Raw genomic sequence first — 22,661 nt, forward strand, 5'->3', positions numbered from 1 at the left:
AAAAAAAAAAAAAAAAAAAAAAAAAAAAAAAAAGTGGTTAGGAATTATTGGCCCAAAGGGCATTTCAAAGGTATCACCAGTTTAACTGTTTAATCTGTCTAACCAAGTTTGAAGTTGAGGTCAGAGGACTTCCTTGGAGAAAATGCTAGTATACAAGAGGTGGAGAAGGCTTTCCTTACTTCCAGCATAGTGATAGAACTTAAGAGAGAATCTTAGGGCCCATGATATGTATCCTAGGCTGAGTAAACAAGTAGAAATATATACAAGAGAAACTTTCAAGGGGCCAGCTTGAAACTTCTCAGACTGCAGGATGTAGACAAATGGCCGTGGGCTGTGCTCTCAGAGTCTATAATGGAAAAGGATCACAAGAATGTCTGCCCTCCCAGACTGTGTTGAGGCAAAGTATACAAGAACTGATGTCTCATACAGAAACACTCTCACAACCTAAAAATAATGGTGCCCCATTATGCAGTCAAGCTGACACAAAAATTAATCATCATGGTGGTCATCTCTGAGCACACAGTCATTTGATTTCCCTTGGTCATGCACTTAGTTTCTACTGCAGCCTAGTAGTATGCCAAGCACTTATTTTGGAATGATGACTAATTCTCTGATGCAGATGGTACTGTCTTGCTCCAAAATTCAGAATTTGTGCTATAAATTCCCTTTTGGGGCTTTCTAAAAACTCCACCCTATGTCCCACCAAGGTCACCTGTAGCACATGAGATATTCTCAAGAGGCAGTTTGAACCTATTTTAGAGTCCTCTCTTTTTGAGGGGACCAACTCAGTGCTGATGGTTTTCTGAGTTATTTCATAAATGAGTTGGAGGAGAGTATCAAGGGAGGTATGTGTTGTATTCAAAATCCAAAAAGGGGGTAAGATATAGTAATTTGTCTGTCTAGGAAGTGAAGGTGGAATGACCTACCTTTATCCTGGGAGGGGATTCCTGGGTGTGCCCCATTCTGTTGGATCCTTTGGTACTTCGTCAATACAGTAGGCCCCTAAATGATGCAAGATTTACTTCTTACACAGTGTCACGCATGTGTCTTAGGAAGGCAATCCGAGTATTTGTCATATGCTATTTCCCAGATTTCATTAACATAATGTCAACAATAAAATTGACCAGTTGTCATGCAGAATGTCCAGCTGATCAAAGAACTTTTGGATTTGTATTATGACAGAGAACATAAGAGTTAATACAGCCCCGAGGCAAGGATGGGAATACATATTACTATCTATTTAACGCATATTGAAGAAAACATTCTCTCCATCAACATCTGCGTAGTAGGAGAGTATCCTTTATGTCAGAGAATGACTCATCTCTGCCATTCCAGTCCGAACATGGCCTGACTCCTGAATCCCTATATTCTCAAGGTTGGGGATGTTTTAGGGGATTCTGGGCCTTTCTCATCATCATTGCACTTCCTCAATAGCCCTTTTACATCCTTACTCCCTTTGCTGCAAAATGAATTCCTTGGGGGAAAGAAGCATTATGCGGAACACGATCATAGTTTGAAGTTTTCTGTAAGCTCGCAAATAGGATTGTCAGAAAAAGTACAGTGAATGGGAAGGGAGAACCCTCTCCAGAATGAATATCTCTTTCAGGGATAACAGAATGAATATCCTCTTTCAGGGGATACTTCTATTGCAGAACAGGTAAGACAGAGCTTATAAAGTTTTCTGTTTCCCAGAATTCCTTCATGTGAATTATCTCAAAGATGTTTAGGTAAATCCCTAGATTGAGATAGTCATGTTTAATGGGAAACTACTTTGTTTCTTCTTGGCTTGTCTAAAGCATCCCCTGTGGCCTAGATTGGAGTTTCTCTGCATGGGAAACAACCTAGAAAGGCTCTCCATCCTTGAAATATTTGGAAACCTGGGTTCTGAGAGAGCCTTGCTGTGATGGAATAATTTTACCATTCAGCAGAAGAGGCCCTGGCAACTCTCATTTCCCAGCAGACAGAAGTGGACTGATCAATTCTGAGCAGAATCTCCACTGAGAGCATTTTAATCAACCAAAATGAGTACATAGCAGCTGGCTCACCATCAAAAATTCACAGACGTGTTTGCATCCAATTAGCAAATGGTAAACATCAGGCATAAGGCCAGGTCTATTTGGTATATTAGTTTCTTAGTCTAAGATAGATCTTAGGACAAACTCATTTTTTACCTCCATTCCTCTGTAGGGATAAATTGTTACCCTTTTATTTCTTCTATCTAGATTATCAGGAAAGAATTAGCTCAAATTCAGCTTCTAATTATCCAGATAATTTTAATATTCTGTGGCGTTTCTGTATTCTGTGGAAAGAGAACAGGTGATGGGAGTCAGCACAGGGGAATCTAACTTTACCTATTTACTAGTTTTTCATTTTAGAAATAATTAGGATCATTCTTTTGACATTGAGCATGTAACTGTAACATAGACTTCAACAGCAAAGCTAATGTATTTCAGTGAAGGTGAAAATTACAGGAAGAATATTTTAGGGTTATTATTACTGTTCAAAGATTCTTTTGGAATTCTTCTTTGGAATGATTCTCAAGGTCATTAGGAAACATTATTGATATAATTTTCTAGCATTTTTTTTTTTTTTGTGATTCCAAGGATCAACTCAGGACCTTGCACTTATATGAGGCAGGCATGATGCCACTGAGCTAAATCCCCAGCCCTACTCACATTTAACAATAAAATATTTCTCACTTTATTCACCCATTTATATCTAGCTTGACTTTGAATGATGTATCACAATTTTAGAAATTAAAATCCACCTTCAAATTATTTTGTCATATCTAAGGATACTAGAGGCACTGTGTCTACACAGTGAATCAAAAAAAGTTAATCCAAATATGATTTTCAAAGATATTTTGGCCAGTTTTAATATCACTGGGATATTTAGCCATCTAGAGACTGTCATGATTTGGACAAAAGACTTGTGTGTTCAGAGGTGGAGCTTCTGGAAGGTAATTTGATCATGGCTGCACTAATTCATAGGTGGGTTAATCCACTGATGAGTTCACAGCTGAATGTGCTGATGCGGGTGGGGGCCTAGCTGGCGGAGGGATCACTGGGGATGTGACTTTGAGGAGTATGCCCTGGCTCAGCCTCTCTCTCCGCCTCTTTCCCTGTCTCTGATTCCTGGCAGCCATGAGGTGGGCAGCTTTTCTCTGCCATGTCCTTCTGCCATGATGGTTTTACCTCAGAGCCAGCTGACCATGGACTTACATCTTGAGAAACCACAGCCAAAATTAATCTGTCAGATACTTGGTCCCAGTGATGAAAAGCTGACCAATACAGAGATTACATCAAAAGACACAGCAATGGGGCCAGGGATTTAGCTCAGTGGTTCGGTGGCCTGCCTTGCAAGCGCAAGGACCCGAGTTCAATCACTGGTCCAAAAAAAAAAAAAAGAAAAGAAAAGAAAAGACAGCATTCTTTGGAATGTGGGAGTTCTTATGTGCTTACTAAAAGTCATATCACTGTGCAATATTCATCATTTTATAGTTCATCAAAATTCTTCTTCCCATAAGTTGTCTTTTTAGAAATCACACCATATGTAAGTGTTTGTTATTAAACTTACATGTGATGGCTTATTTCTCAGATGTGTTTTTTCTGGCACATCTAATTTAGTTCAGCTCTGCTATGTTTGTGTCCACAGTGTGCTACATGAAACACTAGGTCCACAGGATACAGCATAAATTATGTATTGGATTACTCAAGAAAAGCAACTTACTATATTCCTTTGGGGCTATTTATAATACATATAAACACATCAACAGTGACTCTGGACTCAGGTCTAGCAATATTTTTCTTGAAGGTAGCTTTATCAAGACAGGATTTTCAGCACAACTCATGGTAGCTAAGCTATAGAAATAGCCTGGAGGCCCACTGAGAGATGGCAAAGAATGTGGGATATATTAGAGTATTATTGAGATATAAAGAAGGATAGGTTCTTGTCATTTGTAGGCAAATGGATGAATCTTGAAACCATAATGTTAAGAGAATTAAATAAGACACTGAAGGTTAGATATCACCTGGTTTTGCTTATATGAGAATCCCACAATATGAATAAAACAAAGAGCAAAAGAAATGGGAGGTGGGTATGCTGATTTCCTGAAATTAATGTAATTATTATATATCACAAACATATACCAATAAAAGTTTTAAAGACTAGGACTCTTCTTCCCCAATTCTCACATCTCCCAGTTCTCCTTGTCTTAGTAAATGGCAGTGTTATTTCTCTTTTTTTTTTTTTTGTACCAGGGATCAAACTCAGGTCCTTGTGTTTACAAGGCAGGCGGTGGAAGCACTGAGCTAAATCCCCAGTCCTATTCCTCTATTTTCTTGAGTTAAAGTCCTTGGAACCTTTCTTGACTTCTTCCTCTTATAGCCCATAAAAATAAATCTTGTCAACTGTAATTTTAAAATAAATCTACTTCACCTCTTACCACCACTGCCACTAAGACTATCACTATCTCACTTCTGAATTGCTACAATAGCTTCCTAATTGGTTTTCTTCCTTTTCTCTTGCTCCCATTCAGCTGCTATCAGTGAAATGGTCAAGCCTCTGCCCAGGCCCCACCAACTCAGCCGAAAGCCCACTTAGCAAGACCTTAAAGCCAAGCACATTCTGTTTTTCTGCTCCCTGACCCCAACTCCACTGATCTACCTCCCTTCTTATCACTTCCCCTCTACATTAACCCTCTCAGGTTTTACCAGCTTCCTCGCTCTTTCTGGAAAACACCAGGCATACTCTTGTTTCAGGGCTTTTGTGCCTACTCTTCCCTTAAACACCCCTTCTGAATGGCTCACTGCATTGCTTCAGGCTTCATCACTAGTGTCTTTTCATCAAAGAAGCCCCTCCCTGGTCACTACCCTATGTAACCCCTCTGCCACCTGTTTACCCAAGACCACCATTCGAGATTTCCTTACCCTACTTTGTTTCTCGTCATGTCACTTACAACCACCCAACACATCATTCATTCGTTTTCACTTATTGTTTCTCTGCTGTAATGGATACTATGAAATTAAGGTGTTTCTGTTCTCAACTGAATTCGCAATGTCCAAAATGCTAGCTGGCATGGGAGGCACTCAATAAATATTTGTAAAAAATTTTATACCAAGTAAATGGAAAAAAAAATTATAACAGACCTTGCAGCAGAGAAACCTATTGAATCATTATTTCCAAATATACCTATCAATAAAACTGCATTTAAAAGCATAATAGCCCCCCCAAATATAAAGACCCAATTCAAAAATGGGCATCTGAAATGAACAGACATTTCTCAAAGAAGTAAAAGCAGCAAGTAAATATATGAAAAAATGTTCCATATCTCTGGTCATTCGAGAGATGCAGATGAAAACAACCTTGAGATTCCACCTCACCCCACAAAGAATGGCTGCTATCAAGAAATCACTGAATAACAAATGTTGGCAGGGTTGTGGGAAGAAAGGAACCCTTCTCCATTGTTGGTGGGAGTGCAGACTGGTGCAACCACTATGGAAATCAATATGGAGATACCTCAAAGATCTTGGACTGGAGGTTCCATTTGACCCAGCCATCCCTCTGCTGGGTATCTTTCCAAAAGAATTAAAGGAATCATACCACAGTGATATATGTACACCTATGTTTATAGTGGCACAGTTTGTAATAGATAAAACTTGGAAACAGCCCATTTCTCCATCCGTTTGAAAGTGGATAAAGAAGTTGTGGTTTTTCTATAAAATGGAATACTACTCAGCCACAAAGAATGAGAAATTAGATTCATTCATGGGAAAATGGATACATATTGAGGATATACTCCTAAGTGAAATAAATTAGTCACACATGTGTAAATACTGAATAGTTTTCTGGTGTGAAAAACTGTAATAGTACATAAGATCCTAATGATATAATTGACAATGTGAAATAGGAAGAAAAGGGCTAAAGGTGTAGGGGAAGTGGGAAGGGTAGGGGAAAGCTAATAAGGGAAAAGAAAAAAGTGTGGGAAAATGAAAAAATGGAAATAAAGTGTTTGTAAATGGGGAGAGGAGGAGGGGGTGAAGGGAGGGCAGGGATAAGGGGAAAAAATGAAAACCAAGACCTGTCATGTAAAGGCACAAGAACCCAATGATGAATGTAACTGTGCTGTATACCTAAAATGTACCAATAAACTCAATGAGAGGAAAAAAAAATAACTAATAACACCTTATTAAATGCACTTTGAGTTCTCATGAATGTAAGGTGCAGTGCTGCCTTATATGTGCTTTAGCACAGAAGGTGAAGCATAAACAGATAATTCAGAGGAACCTGGTGAGTGATGGGATAAATGTATATATATTTTTTTTCTTTAATGGTACATTTTAGGTATGCAATGCAGTTACACTCATCATTAGGTTCTTGTACCTTTGCATGATGTATCTTGGTTCTTATTTTTCCCTGTTTCCTGGCCTCCCTTCACTCTCTGCACCCTTCCCTATTTACATTTTTCCTTTTCTTTTATTTTTCTTTTCCTTTCTTACCTTTTCCCTACCCTTCCCACTTCCCCTACAGCTTAGACCTTTTGTCCTATACATTTTGATCCTTGTTTACAATTTGGGGGATAAATGCATGTTAAGGAACCTAGGAGGGACTTCTAGAAATACTGCTTCCAGGTGGAAATTCCTCACTGTACTACTACAAAATATGCTTCTATAACTCTGGCAATTATATAAGTCTGTGGCAGTAAGCCATAGCCCACTGTGGGATGACACAGAAAGCCACTGCCAAGCTGTGATCATTCACTAACTCCAAGTTGGCTCTACACTTCACTTCATCTTGGCACAAGGCAGCAGAAGTATGGACTAACTGACCAACCCGATCACGGACAAGGCCAATGCTCAGAGAGAGAAGGTAATCCTGGAGAGCCAACAGACCCAGAGAACATGGCCAGTAGTTTCAGGGATTTCAGTGTTACTCTCCCAAAGTGCCTAGGTGAGAGACAACTAGAGGAAACGACTGCAGAAAGGTGGCAGGTTAGACACAGACAACCTTAGAAGTTTAATCTCAGCCAGGAAGGACATGGGGCCTGCTCTCCATATTGAGAAACCAGGCCCAGCAAATACTGACATTAAGGCTAACAGTTTGTTTGAAATGTCCTCTCCCCCACCAAGTGGCCTGCATCCACCAGACATCAGAAAGTTGAGTGTTTTTCCTATCTACCATCATGAGCAAGGGCATGCCTCAGCTTGGACAGTTTATTACAGTCTGGGGTGAATGGACAGAGGGGACTCTGGCGCAGGAAGGTAACCTTACAAACCCACAGGCCGTAAAGCTAAGCAGAGAAGAACGTTACTTGCTGGATTTCAAGACTGCAGATCTGGAAAGAAATCCCTCATTCAAAACACAGACCAATTTTTTTTAAACTCAACCTTTTTACATTTTTAAAAAAATTATCTGTTTCCTTTTTTTTTTTTTTTTTTGAGGTTTGGGGATTTTCCTGCTTTCTTTTTCTCTTCCTCATTAACCTTTTTTCTCCTTATCTTTCATTTCTTATATTTTGCTCTGTTTTTCTCTTTCTTCTTTTTATTGTTCATTCCTTTCTTGTGACTATTATCTAATAATATTAATTTCTTTTTTAATCCTCAATAGGATCCTTACATCATTCCTTTCTCCTCCCTCTCATCTTCTACTGTTTAATTTTTTAAATTTTACTTTTTTTTTCTTTCTCTGGTTCCTCATACCCTCTACCTTTACTAGTATAACTATTAAGCATTATGAATCTGTAGATAGCTAGTTAACTCTATGATACTATGGCTGAATACTGTTATTTTGGTACTGGAGGTAAAGTTGTTCCATCTAGTAGACATTTACTGTAGGTTGATATTTGGTTTGTCTTAGTGTTTACACTATAATTATATATCTTTGTTCTATGGTAAAGAGTGGTAATTATTGGTCCTTAGGGTATGTCATTATCTAATTTGTCTTTGACACTATTACTGTTTCTGATTTTATTATGTTATAATAGCTGTAATAGTAAGCTAGTTGACATATTTGTTGCTATTAATTGGTTTTCTCTGGATGCCAATATCTGGCTTGTACTTCAGTTATTAAGGATACTGCAGCCCATTCCTGGACAATTGGCCACTAGGCGAAGTAGCTGAAGCATCCCCTCCCTAGTACATGGAGATGTTTAGATCCTGAGAAAGAGGCAAAGGCCAGTAGTTAGTTACAGCCAGAAGGCGTTGCTGAAAATCAGGCATTAAGTAAAGAGATCTCCATACTAGCAACAAAGTTTCCCACTATAATCAGCCTGCAAGTCTCAGAACAGAAAATAAACAAATGAACAAGCAAACAAAAAAATAGAAACACATGAAGATAAGGCAACAAAATGTCCCCAAGAATTCCAAACTCCCCAAAGCTGATTCATGGGCCATCCAAGGGGAGGAAATCAAAAGCCATACAACCTAATTATTCAAAAGGATAACAGGGGAGATAAAATACAATGATAAGACACTTGAAACGATAAAAAAGTATAATGAGATAATGGACCTAATAAACAAAATGATCTGTAAGTCTATAGAAAACACTAATAAAAACTTAGCTGAGGTAAACAAAATTATATAAAACATAAATGACCAGTATAGAAAAGAATTGAAGCTCATGAATACGTATGAAACAGAAATTTAGCTGATTAAAAATACTATGGAATATATGGGAAATAGAAGAGAACAGTGTGAGGACAGGGTGTTAGAACTAGAAGACAGGGCTGTTGTCAGTGATCCACTAATGAGAGGTACCTTAAAAACAACATAAAGGCATGAAAAATGGACCCAACACCTGCTGGGTGATGCAAAGAAGACTAATCTAACATTAATTAGAATTAGTTAAAAAATATCAGAAGACCACAGATCTGGCATAACTTTATTGTTCACTAAAATAATAGCAGTAAACTTTCCAGATATGAGGAAAGGATTTAACATACAGATAAGTGAGGCATATAGAACCCCAAATAGCTACAATCAGAAAAGAACTCTCTCACACATCAAAGTTCCAGAAGTCCAACACAAGGACAAAATCTTAAAAGCTATTGGAGAAAATGGACAAATCACATATAAAGGTAAACCTATTAGAATTACAGCACACTACTCAACACAAACCATAAAGGATAGGATAGCTTGGAGTGAGTTGTTTCAAGTGCCCTTCCTCCCCCCAAAAACCAACATAGGTTTATATGTCCTACAAATAAGCTTCCAAAATTGATGGAGAAATAAGATAATTCCAAAATAAAGAGGACCTAGAGAAATTCATGACCACTAAACCAGCACTTGAAAAAAATTTCCCAAGAATATTCTAGAAACAGGCAATGGAACTAACAGTGAAAAAAGGTCTAACCGAATTAATACACCATATAGGGTGAGCAGGTAACTAGAAGGGAAAGAAAAGGAATCAGCAACATAAAAAGAATGCAATGACATGAATAAGTCAATACCATTCCATTATAATTCTAAATGTGAATGGACTCAATTCCCTAACCAAAAGACAAACATTGTCAGAATGGATCATGAAACAAAACCCAGTGATATGCTATATATAAGAAACATATATAATCCTAACAGAAACTCATATATTAAAAAAGATCAAAGGATGGAAAATAATATTCCATGCAATAGGAATATGAAAACTAGCAAGAACAGCTTTCCTATTTTCAGACAAAGTGAACATCAAGCCCAAACTGATGAAGAGAAGCAAAAAAAAAAGGTCACTATACATTGGCTAAAGAAATAATTCAATGGGAATAGATAATAATTATTAACATGCATGCACCAAACACTGGTACACCCAACTTCAAAAATCAAATGCTATTGGACATAAAAGATCAGATGTATAACACCACAATTACAGTGGACTATCTGTCACAATTAGACATATCAACTAGACCAAAAAAATCAACAAAGAAATATCAGGGTTGAACCAAACCTTCAAGCAAGTAAACTTAATAGACATCCTCAGAGTGTTCCACCCAACAACAACTAAATATACATTGTTCTTAGTAGCATACTGAAATTTCTCCAAAATAGACTACATGCTAGCCCATAAAGTATGCTTTGGTAAATACAAAAGATCAAAATTAAGCTGTGCATATTATCAGATCACAGTGTAATGAAGCTAGAAATTAATGGTAAAAAGCCACAGAAATTATGTAAGTGGATGGAAATTAAATAATAATTAATGGGTTATAGAAGACATCAGGGAAGATATTAGTTTCTAGAAGTAAACAATAGCGTCAGTACAACATACTTATGGGACACAATGAAAACAGTCCTAAGAGGGACATTTATAGCTGTGAATGTCTATGTCACAAAAATAGAGTCAATCCAAATAAATAATCTAGCTGGGCATGGTGATGCCTGTCTGTAATCCCAGAACTCAGGAGGCTGATGCGGGAGGATTGCCATGAGTTCAATACTAGGTTGTGCTACATAGTGAGTTCAAGGCTGGACTGAACTACAGAGTGAGACTCTGTCAATAAATAAATAAATAAACAAACAAATAAATAAACTAACAATGTACTGCAGGATGTTAGAAAAACAAGTACAGTCCAAACTGGAAGGAAATGATATAGATCAGAGCAGAAATCAATGAAATTGAGACAAAAAACCTTCCACAAAGAATCAGTGGGTGGAAAAAATTGGTTCTTTAAAAGAATAAACAAAATAGACAAACCCTTAGCCAATCTCTCAAAATATAAAAGGAAAGAAGAGACCCAAATCAGTGCAATCAGAAATGGAAAAGGTGAAATCACCACAAACACTGCTGAAATCCAGAATATTATTAGCAGCTACTTCATAAACCTGTACATCAATAAATTAGAAGACTCAGAAAAAATGGAGAGATTCAAGATACATATGAATTTTACTGAAACTGAACCAAGAAGACTTAAAAATCCCCAATAATAAAATATATGCAATAAAATTGAAGCAGTAATTTAAAAAAAATCCACCACTGAAGGAAAGCCTAGGACCTGATTAGATTCACTGCTGAGTCCTAAAAGAATTTCAGGCGAGGCAAAATTCCCATACTCCTCAAACTCTTTAATAGAATCAAGAGGCAAGGAATACTCCCAGGGTCATTCCTGGGCTACGCTTACTCAGGTACCAAAACCAAATAGAGATCCAACCGAAAAAGATGCTCAACAAGATATTGACAAGAAAGTAAGAAATCATCAAAAATATTATACACCATAAACAAGTAGGCTTTATCTCCGGGATGAAAGTATGTTTTAACATGCGCAAATCAATAAATATAATACTTCACACAACAGAATCAAAGACAATGTACATTTCAATAGACACAGAAAAAGTCTTTGAAAAAATCCCACACCCATTTATGAAAACAAAACAAAACAAAAAAACAGCAACACTGAAGCAAATAGGTAGGGAGACCTTGACTCAATCTGATTAAAACTATTGATCATAGGGGACACACCCACCCAAGCCAAAGGCCGCCCAGAAGAGATCTGCACATGCACACAAGCTTTGGCCAGAGGCCTGCAATTCCATCAGTCAGTGAGCACAGATCCTCGGGAGCAGTTGTGAACCAGAGTGGCACAGCTGCAAGTAGATCCCAGGTAGGGACCCACCCCAACACCGAAGGCATGGGCACACATTCCCAAGCAACAGGCCTGCTTAGAAAAGAGCTGCACAGGTGCACAAGCTTCAGCTAGAGGCCCACCATACCACTGGCCACAGCCAAGGGCCCATCTGGGAAAGAACTACACAGATGCACAAGCAACAGCTAGAGGCTTATCCCAATACCATTGATAAGTGTGTGGAGACCTTAGCCAGAAGCCTATGCAGACTATAAGAACTGGGTTACATAGCCCCCAGCCAAAAGCCCTGCTAGACAACAGCTAAATAAGGGCCCCAGGAAGAGGCACACCTAGATATTATCCCAAGTATGCATGGGCCCCAGCCAGAAACCCAGCCAGAAGCAAATCAGTTCAGGGATCCAGAAGGCAATCATTCTGAATACAGGAATTGTTGCACTGGTGAGCAGCAGAGTAAAGGCTGCTTGGTTGGCTTGCTAAGAATTGAAGACCACTGGGTGAGCAAAAAGTCACCTCAACAAAGGCACAGAAAGCTGCATCTGTTGAAATGAGAAGACATGTAAATAAGTCTCAAAAGCAGACTTCCAGATCACCTAAGGCAACCCAAAAGGGAAATGACATGGAACAATATGAAACTTAACCCTACCCGGATTCTCTGAACTGGCAATGAAAGAAGACCTGAAAAAAAAAAATGAGTTCAGAAATAATTTCTCAGATAACAACAGATATTGTGCCCATAGTACAAGACATGATTAATAAATCTAGAGAGAACACAGATAAAAAAATAAAGGAGCTGAGAAACATGATGGAATCCCAAAATAAGAAACAAATGGAATCCATAAAATAGATGCAAACAGATTTCCAGGACATTCAAAACTCCACTGAAAGTTTATGCAGCAGAATGAGCCAATGTGTGGACACAATTTCAGATACAGAACATAAGATTGCAATTAGTGACCAGGAAAAGGAAAATTTCTTAAAAATAGTAAGGGATCATGAGAAATCAATTCAGCAGCTGCCAGACAATGCAAGGAAAAATAACATGGGACTGATCACAGTGAATTGAAGAAACAGGAGAGAGTGCAGATGACATTAAAAAGAAACTGTTTTTCACAGAAATAATGACAGAACACTTTCCCAAGTAGGGGAGAAGAACTTGACATACAGATAAGTGAGGCATATAGGACTCCAACTAGTGTGATTAAAAAAAAAAAAAGAAACTACACATAGGCATAAATAGTTAAGATTCCAGACTCTCAACAGAAGAATAAAATTCTACAAGCAGTTAGAGAAAAGAAATAAATACAAAGAAAAGCCCATCAGAATCACAGCAGACTTCTCAACACAAACTCTCGGGCAGGAAGAGTGTGGAGCGATGTATTTCAAAGGAACACAACCCTAGAGGAAAACAACCTCCAACCCAGACTGATGCTCCCTGCAAAACTATCTTTCAAAATTGATGGAGAAATAAGATACTTTCATGACAAAGAGCACCATAGGAACTTCATGAATAACAAACCAGCACTCCAAATAATATCCAAGGAAAAGACAACGAGGATCACAACACAGGAAGCCCAGATTCACAGAACTAATGACAGAACACTTTCCCAAGTAGGGGAGAAGAACTTGACATACAGATAAGTGTGGCATATAGGACTCCAACTAGTGTGATTAAAAAAAAAAAAGAAACTACACATAGGCATATAATAGTTAAGATTCCAGACTCTCAACAGAAGAATAAAATTCTACAAGCAGTTAGAGAAAAGAAATAAATACAAAGAAAAGCCCATCAGAATCACAGCAGACTTCTCAACACAAACTCTCGGGCAGGAAGAGTGTGGAGCGATGTATTTCAAAGGAACACAACCCTAGAGGAAAACAACCTCCAACCCAGACTGATGCTCCCTGCAAAACTATCTTTCAAAATTGATGGAGAAATAAGATACTTTCATGACAAAGAGCACCATAGGAACTTCATGAATACCAAACCAGCACTCCAAATAATATCCAAGGAAAAGACAACAAGGATCACAACACAGGAAGCCCAGCAGAATGAATCCATCAGGCACGGCAAGAAATTAAATGCAAAGGAGGTAAATCCAACAAAAAGAAAAACTCATCACAAAGATAAGTCAATACTATCAGTTATAATCATCAATGTTAATGGACTCAGTTCACCAATCAAAAGAAATAGACTGGCAGAAAGGGTCAAGAAGCAAGATCCAACAATATGCTGCACACAAGAATCACACCTAATTCAAAAAGAAACTCATAGACTGAAAGTTAAAGGGTGGAAAATAATACTCCATGCAACAGGAACCCCCAAAAAGCAGGAGTAACTATCCTCTTTGCAGATCAAGTGGCTTTGAAACCAACACTGGTTAAGAGAGACAAAGAAGGGCACTACATCTTTTGAAAGGGAACAATCCAGGAGGAAGAGATGACAATCATTAATATATATGCACCTCATACTAGTGCACCCAACTATAGAAAACAAATACTAACAGACATAAAAAATCATATAAGCACTAATATAATAGTAGCGGGGACCTCAATAGCTCACTGTCACAAATACATAGATCAACCAGACAGAAAATAGACAATGAAATAGTAAAACTCAATCAGCTCTTGAACAAATGATCTCAACAGATATTTACAGAGTGTTCCATCCCACAAAATCAGAATACACATTCTTTTCAGATGCACATGGGCCTTTCTCCAAAATAGACCACAAATTCATTCATAGAACATGTTTAAGTAAGTGCAAAGGAATTGGAGTGATCCCCTGTATATTATCAGACCACAGTGTGATGAAATTGGAGATCAATAGCAAAAGAAACTGCAAGAATTTCATAAACACATGGAAATTGAGCAACACATGTATGAATAACCAATTGCTCACAAAGGAAGTTAAAGAAGAAACCAGACAGTTCCTACAATTACATGACTATGACAATACAACTAATGGGATGCAATGAAAGTTTTATGATGGAAATTCATAACAGTTAATATTCATATTAGGAAATAACTTGATGCTGAACCTGAGCTTCTAGAAAAAAGCCTCAAAAAATTGGAAGAGATGGTCTCTATCTCAATCTGATAAAAGCCATCTATGAAAAACCAATAGCCAACATCATACTAAATCCTCAAAAACTGAAATCCTTCACACTAAAATCAGGAACAAGACAAGGATGTCCACTATCACCACTCCTTTTCAATATAGGTATGGAAACATTAGCCACAGCAATTAGGCAAGATAAAGAAATAAAAGGAATAAAGAGAGTTGGGGATTTAGCTCAGCAGTGCTGCCTTGCAAGCAGAAGGTCCCAAGTTTGATCCCTGGAACAAAAAAGAAAAAAAAAGGAATAATGACAGGAAGTGAAAGGTCAAATTGTCTGTATTTGCAGATGACATGATACTCTATAGAGATGACCCCAAGAACTCCACCAAAAATCTTCTAGACTCAATAACTAAATACAGTAAAGTAATTGGATGCAAGGTCAACACACAAAAATCAATAGATTTCCTGCACATGAAAAACAGACTCACAGAGAGAAATGGGGCAAACAATTCCCTTCACAATAGCATCCAAAAAATTGAAACACCTAGGAATCAACCTAACAGAAGAAATCAAAGACCTCTACTCTGAAAAGTACAGCACTCTGAAAAAAGAGATTAAAGAGGAAATTAGAAAATGGAAAGTCATCCCTTGTTCCTGGGTAGAAAGGATCCATAGTGAAATGGCCATACTTCTAAAACTGCTATATAGATTCAATGAAATCCCAGAAGAATACTTCACAGACCTTGAGAAAATAATCCAAAAATTCACTGGGAACCAGAAGAGACCTACAGTAGCAAAAACAGTTCTAGACAATAAAGACAAGGTAGGAGGTATCACAATCCCCAACTTGAAACTGTGCTACAAAGCTCTTATGGTAAAAGCACCATGGTACTGGCAAACAAACAGACCTGAGGACCAGTGGAACAGATTAGAAGATGCAGAAACAACTCCAGACACGCTCAACTACCTCATCTTCGAGAAAGGAGCCAAACACTTTCACTGGAGGAAAGACAGCCTCTTCGATAAATGGTGCTGGAAAAATTGGGTTTCAGCTTGCCAAAGATTAAAACTAGACCTATATCTCTCACCTTGCACTAAACTAAAATCAAAATGGATTAAAGATCTAAATATTAAATCAGAAACACTAAACCAGCTGGAAGAGTGGTTAGGTAGAACTCTTGAAGACACTGGTGTAGGAAAAGATTTTATGAACAAAACCTGTTTCCCCTGACCTAGCACAATCAACAAGTGTGATGTCTTCTTATCAATAAGCATCTGCACAGCAAGAGAAATCACTAACAGTGTGCAGAGACAACCCATAATGTGAGAAAAAATTTTCAGCAGCTGTTGCTCAGACAGAGCTGTTGCTTGATAAGCTGTTCTAGATCAGATCAGCTATTGCTAGATCTACTATATAGAATATCTAAAGAACTTTTAAAAATGAATCCTCCCAAATTTAAAGACCCAAATCCAGAAATGGGCAACTGAAATAAACAGACATTTCTGAGACAAACCAGTAAAAGCAGCAAATAAACATATGAAAAAACTTTCAACATCACTAGTCATTCAAGAGATGTAGATGAAAACAACACTGAGATTCCACCTCACACAGGAAAGAATAGCTGCTATCAAGAAACCAAACATAAAAAATGCTGGCAGGTTGTGGGAGATACAGACCCTTCTTGTTGGTGGGAGTGCAGACTGATGCAACCACTGTGAAAATGAATGTGAAGATACCTCAGAGAACTAGGACTAGAAGTCCCATTTGACCCAGATATTCCCTTGCTGGGGAATTGAAAGAATCATGTCACAGCAATATATATGCACCCATGTTCATAGCAGCACAGTTTGTAATAGCTAAAACTTTGAAACAGCCCCGTTGCCCATCAACTGGAGTCTGGATAAAGAAAATGAGCTGGTTTTTTTTTTTTTTCATGTCACAGCAATATATATGCACCCATGTTCATAGCAGCACAGTTTGTAATAGCTAAAACTTGAAACAGCCCCGTTGCCCATCAACTGGAGTCTGGATAAAGAAAATGAGCTGTTTTTTTAAAAAAATAAAATGGAGTACTATTCAGCCATAAAGAATGAGAAATTAGAGGCATTCATAGCTAAATGGATGCACATTGAGGCAATTCTCCTAAGTGAAATAAATAGGACACACAGGTGTAAATATCAAGTAGTTTCTCTGGTGTGAGTAACTGCAAGTACAAATAAGGATGAAAACATGTAATAGATAACGTGAAATGGGAAGAAAAGGTGCAAAGGGGAAGGGAAAGTGAGAGGGGTAGGGAAAGGAAAGAGGGTAATGGAATTAACATGAGAAAATGAAAAAAATGGAAACAAAGATTTTGTAAATAGAAAGGGGTGGAGGAGTTGAAGGAAGGGCAGGATATAGGGAAAAATAAGAATCAAGATATATTATGTAAAGGTACAAATCTGCAATGATGAATGTCATTATATTGCATACCTAAAATGTACCAATAAAATTTTAAAAAATAAAAGAAAGAAAGCCAGGGAAATGTCTGCAAAGCAAGTTAGATTCTTCTAGCTACTTTTATTTATTTTTTCTTCAAAAATGTATCCTTGGTTGAAGCCACTTTCTGATGTTGTGATCAAATGGAATGTCCTTGCTTCGTCTCTTTGGCCTGAAAGCCACTCCCACACAGAAAGGCAACTATACGCTCTCTTTGGGGTCCTTTTACTTTCTTTATGGTAATAAGAGCAGCAACAGTATATTGGGAGGGTGGGAGTGGCCTCAGGCCTCCCATAATTTGAGCTGTCCTTCCCCCTAAAAAGATAAATTCAAGATAATGGATTGCTTTTTATATTTTATAAAATCCCAGTTTTTCCTTTTGACTTTCCATTAATTATCTTCCACTGTGCAGAGTACAGAAGTAAATCTGGGTGACACAATTAAGTGTTTATTTACGTGGCTCACATCTATTGCAGGTAGCAGGAATTCGAGCCTCGTGGTCTTCTCCAGAGCCCCTGCCCTTGAGCATAGTGGCATGCACGTACCAACGGAATTACCTATTCATGGTCATTGCACCCGTTACTTTCAGCAGTGGTCCTAAGAGCTGTTACACTGCAAAACACACAGCAGCCATCCCTGAGGTGGTACCAGTGAAAAGCCACACCAAAAAACCCACTTCCCTTTCATGGTATTATAGAGCTGGTGATTTTCAAATACAAATATGTGCGACTTTCTAGAACATAAATGCAGGCGGGATCACCAGAATGCACCTGGTGAAACCCCGCTTGTATGCGTTTTGGTGGTTTGGAATATTAATGAAAAGACAGCAACAACTGTCACTCTTCAAGTCAAAGTGATGTCTGTCTAAGATGAAAGGGTGGACTCGTGAATTAATCAGGTGGCCTTGTGAACCTGAATCTAAATGGCCACATTTCATATGTCAAAATCCTTGACACACATTTAAAGACATACTTTATCTCCAGCTGATGTAGAAATTTATTTAAAACTTAAAGGATGCCCAAGACCTATTTCTGACTGTTTCTTGTGTCTCAGGTTGCATACAATAATGTTATATACACCGAGAAATTCTCTTGAGCCTTCTCAGGCTCCATGTAGCAGGATAAACATTTTGGAGAGGGAATAATATCCTGAAACCTTTCCCTCTGGTCCTAAGACCTGCAACAGTAAGGACATCTTGGTTTCCAGGACTCATGCTTGTTTTAGTTATGGTTTCTATGCAGAGCCTAGCATCGGAAACATCACAGGTGCTGTGAAATGTAGAAGGCACTGGACTGGGGAGGCCTGAGGGAAAGCAGAGAGCATAACTGACTGCAGAGCGGCACAATGAACTCTGAAGAGCACTGAGGCTCAGGCAGCACAAGCCCCTCCACTACTCCATCCCTCCAAGCCTCGGTGCACGATTTCCTGTCCAGAAAAGACGATAATGGATCGGTATCAGTAGCTGCAATCTGAAGTCACTAACTTGAAATCAACACAGCAAAAGAGCAAGGATGCAACTGCACTTACAAAGCTGTGCAGGGATCACAGTGCCACAGGTCACGGGAAGAGCACCTTTGAATGATGGGCATAGTTTGTGAACCGTATGCAAAAGAAAGAAAAATGAAATTGATATTTTTGTTTAAGAGTGACTTGTGTAAATGAAGCAGATCAATATCAGTTTATGTTTCATTTATCCTTCCTAATTTTTTTTTATTTTAAAGAGATGCTTTGAAAATTTTCTCTCTTGAAGAAGCAATACTAGCCATAAGAAATGTGAAGACCACCATTTACTGAGCACAGAGAAAAACTTGTAATTGTGTCATGCATTAAAGATGGCAAGAGGATAAATGGAAATCAAATTATTCATGAGCTGCTGTTAATTCATAATTTTCTCTTTAATGAGACTGGAATGAGCTGTGGAGGAAGGATGCAGCCTGCATAACAATAAATAACAAATTTTCAGACCAATCAAATCTCAGCAGTCACATTCCTTCCTGATAGAATTGCAACAGTTAAGTTTGATTGTGTAAACTTCATTGTCTTGAGACTGCCCAGGAGACAGGTGGACACTCTTCTGGATGTGTCAGGGTGGGTCTTAGAGGTACAACCTTGGGTACTACATGTGGACCTTCATTCCCTCCTCCCCATTCATTCCTCTTCTCTGGTTCACAGCCACCATGAACTCGGAAGCTTTGTTCCACCACACCCTTTCACCATGACTTTTCTTCCTTGGAGCCAACTGAGCACGGACTGAATCCCCTCAAACCATGGAGCCAGAGTGGACCTCTCTTACTTTAAATTGTGAGTGTCGAGCATTGTATCCCAGTGATGGAAAAGCTAACTAATGTCAGGATCTTCCCAGAGAGCTGATAGAACAAAACCAACTTGACTAAATGGAGAATAATTTTTTTTTAATTTCAAAATCCACTCCCAGATCTCATTTATGAAGTAATAATTCAATTGGCATTTAATATTTGGCATAAGTCCAGCAATTTCTTTATAGAATAAAAAGATTTACTAACTGAGCTTATCAGGAACTTGAACAAGAAAAATTATATGATAATTGATACCTAGAATGTATTTGATAAAAACCATATATATATTTTTTTACTTAAAACTTAACTATATCATAGCAGTTCTGGACAGAGCAGTACAAATAAAACAAACATGGTAAGAATGAATATGAGTGAAGAAAAGAATTATTATTTATACTTTAAACATTTTCACCTACATAAAAGTACAGATTAGTTACCAATTCAAGAAAATCTACTGTTAAATAAAAGTTAGTGCTGGTCATTGTTTTGGATTGAGCTCTGACACTAGATCTAATAGACCAGACCAGATTAGAATGGAGTCTCTTATGCCAGGTGCCACATAACCCAAATGAATTTAAAGGAGACCAATTATATATATTTAAAAAAACACACAAGAAAGTTATATAATCAGAACCAAACAGAAACCAATCAGAAGGGCCCCCAAAGCCTCAAGCAGTTTTAGATAGGGCTTTTTCAGAACATGAAGGTGGAACATTGATGCTAGGATTAAGGGTGTGTAATTATTAAATCACTCCACTGATTGGTTTAGCACTGCCCTAATCTATCGCCTAGACAGAGTATAAAAGGAGAAGAAAGAAGTTGCTAAGGTCCCTTGTTGCTTTGCTACCTTCTGCCCACCGTAAACGGATTTTCCTCTACCAAGCCACATTGCTTTGGAGCCAGTCAACTCTGGACTGAAACTTCTATGAATTGTAAGCCAAATAAAATTTTTCTCCTTCAACTTTGGGTATTGGGTATTTGGGTAATCAACAGTGAGAGAAAAGTAACTAAGACATATGACCTTAAATATTTATATATGCTGATTACTTTCAAATCTCCCACATTCCACCATTCTAAACTGCAACATTCCTCATTTGACCCAGCCATCCCTCTGCTGGGTATCTTTCCAAAAGAATTAAAAGAATCATATCACAGACATATATGTGCACCTATGTTTATAGTGGCACAGTTTGTAATAGCTAAAACTTGGAAACAGCCCATTTGCCCATCAGTTGGAAACTGGATAAAGAAGATGTGGTTTTTCTATGAAATGGAGTACTACTCAGCCATAAAGAATGACAAATTAGAGTCATTCATAGGAAAATGGATATATATTGAGGATATACTCCTAAGTGAATTAAAAAGTCACACATGTGTGACTACTGAATAGTTTCTCTGGTGTGAATAAACTATAATAGTACATAAGATCCTAATGATATAATTGACAATGTGAAATAGGAAGAAAAGGGCTAAAGGTGTAGGGAAAGTGGGAAGGGTAGGGGAAAGCTAATAAGGGAAAAGAAAAAAATGAGAAAATGAAACAATGGAAATGAAGTGTTTGTAAAGGGGGAGGGGAGGAGGGATGAAGGGAGAGCAGGGACAAATGAAAAAATGAGAACCAAGACCTGTCATTTAAGGGTACAAGATCCCAATAATGAATGTAACTGTACTGTATACCTAAAATGTACCAATAAATGCAATGATGAAAAAAAAATAAAATGCAACATTCCTCACATTTTATTGTATCTCAGACTGGGTGGTGTCTTACAATTGATCATTTAACCAATGGTTTTGAAGTAATTGCACTGGCCCACACAAACACATAGTTATATATTTCACAAAAAAAGAAACATTAAATTGTTTACATTTTCAACAATTTAGTTTAATTATCAATTGCTAGTTGGTACCACATGTTAAACAATGCAGTTGAAAGAGAGGAATTACCAATTTTTTTTTTTTTTATTTTTTTTTTTAGCCAGGGTCTCACTATGTAGTTGAGACTGACCTAGAACTCACTATGTAGCCCAGGCTGGTCTAGAACTCACAGAGATCCTCCTGCCTCAGTCTCCCGAGTGCTGGGATTACAGGCGTGCACCACCATACCCAGCATCCAAATATTTTTGGGAAGATATTTCAAGAAAAGAGAATGATGGGACAGTCAAGCATCCACTTGCCAGAAACTCTGAACAAATCTGCTGAACTTTCAGCACCATGTGATTTGACTGAGGGCAAACAGTATGGGTTTGGAGAAATGCTATACAAATTACAGAGTGGAGATCTGCAGTGTGGAGGAAAACCCGAGACAGTGGCGCTCTTGCAGGAAATGCTGCAATAGCCAAAGTTCTTGAGGGCAGGGGATGGGAACTGTGGTACGTGCATTTGTCCTGTGGTTTGCAGGTCTCCTAATAAAGATACAGGTTACAAAATCATGGCCTGAGCTTCAACAGGACTTTCGGTGGCCTTTATGCATGGGGGGTGTGCTTTGCAGGTAGGAGGCTTGTGTACACTGGTGGCAGCAGGGCGGACTCTGACATTGTGTTAATAGCTGCCTTTAATGGCTTCCTTGTTTGCGTGTCCTCTTTCCCCTAAGTGGATAGTCTCTACCTCTTAGCTCTGCCTCACACTTGCTTTAGTAAGTAGAGTGTTAGCAAATGTGATCCAAGCACAGGAATATTTATATAAGTTCTGCTTTCCTTTTTGAATGAGTGGTTTTTTTCTCTGAATCCTCTTCTCTAGCCGTGAGTACATTTTTGGGTGTGTACCTCAGGAAGGGAAAATGAGCCAGAGAAGAGGTTCAGGGCCTGGCTGTCCTCAGCTTCCCAGCCATCCTAGCTGCCCCAGAAGAGGCATCTTAAATCCACTCACAGCCATGTGCAAGAAGCTTGCCAGGATCGGAATATCTGGTCCAACCCCTTATAAATTGCCCACCACACAGAGCAATGTAACTGCACAATGGTTGGGCTCAAATCCTCCAAAGGGAGCTGTGGGGACAGTGGGGTGGAGACCTCATTTTTAGAGACAGAGGAGGAGTTAGGATCCACAGGCCTATGTTACTGAAAAGCAGGTTTAAATTCTAGGTAAGGGAAAACCATCTAATAAGGTGAGGAAAGGGGACAGATAGGACATTCTTTTCATAATAATAATAGTAGTAGATGGACAATAATAAAAAGATCTACTATATCCCAGTCACTAGGCTATTGCTATGCCTATTTTACAGGTGAAGAAATTAAAAATCAGAGAGAT

General features: G+C 38.3%; 1 long non-coding RNA gene across 1 annotated transcript in view; it reads left to right on the forward strand.

Moving 5' to 3' along the window:
- LOC117285356 overlaps positions 1 to 20,370 on the forward strand; it is a 54,383-nt gene extending 34,013 nt beyond the window's left edge. The window contains exons 2-3 of the long non-coding RNA XR_004516353.1: positions 19,276 to 19,404; positions 20,211 to 20,370. This is a non-coding gene — a long non-coding RNA (uncharacterized LOC117285356). The remainder of the gene's footprint in view (positions 1 to 19,275; positions 19,405 to 20,210) is intronic.
- The last annotated feature ends 2,291 nt before the right edge of the window (positions 20,371 to 22,661 follow it).

Source organism: Fukomys damarensis, unplaced genomic scaffold (assembly GCF_012274545.1).
Source record: "Fukomys damarensis isolate Sample0158 unplaced genomic scaffold, DMR_v1.0_HiC HiC_scaffold_1, whole genome shotgun sequence".
Taxonomy (NCBI): Eukaryota; Metazoa; Chordata; class Mammalia; order Rodentia; family Bathyergidae; genus Fukomys; species Fukomys damarensis.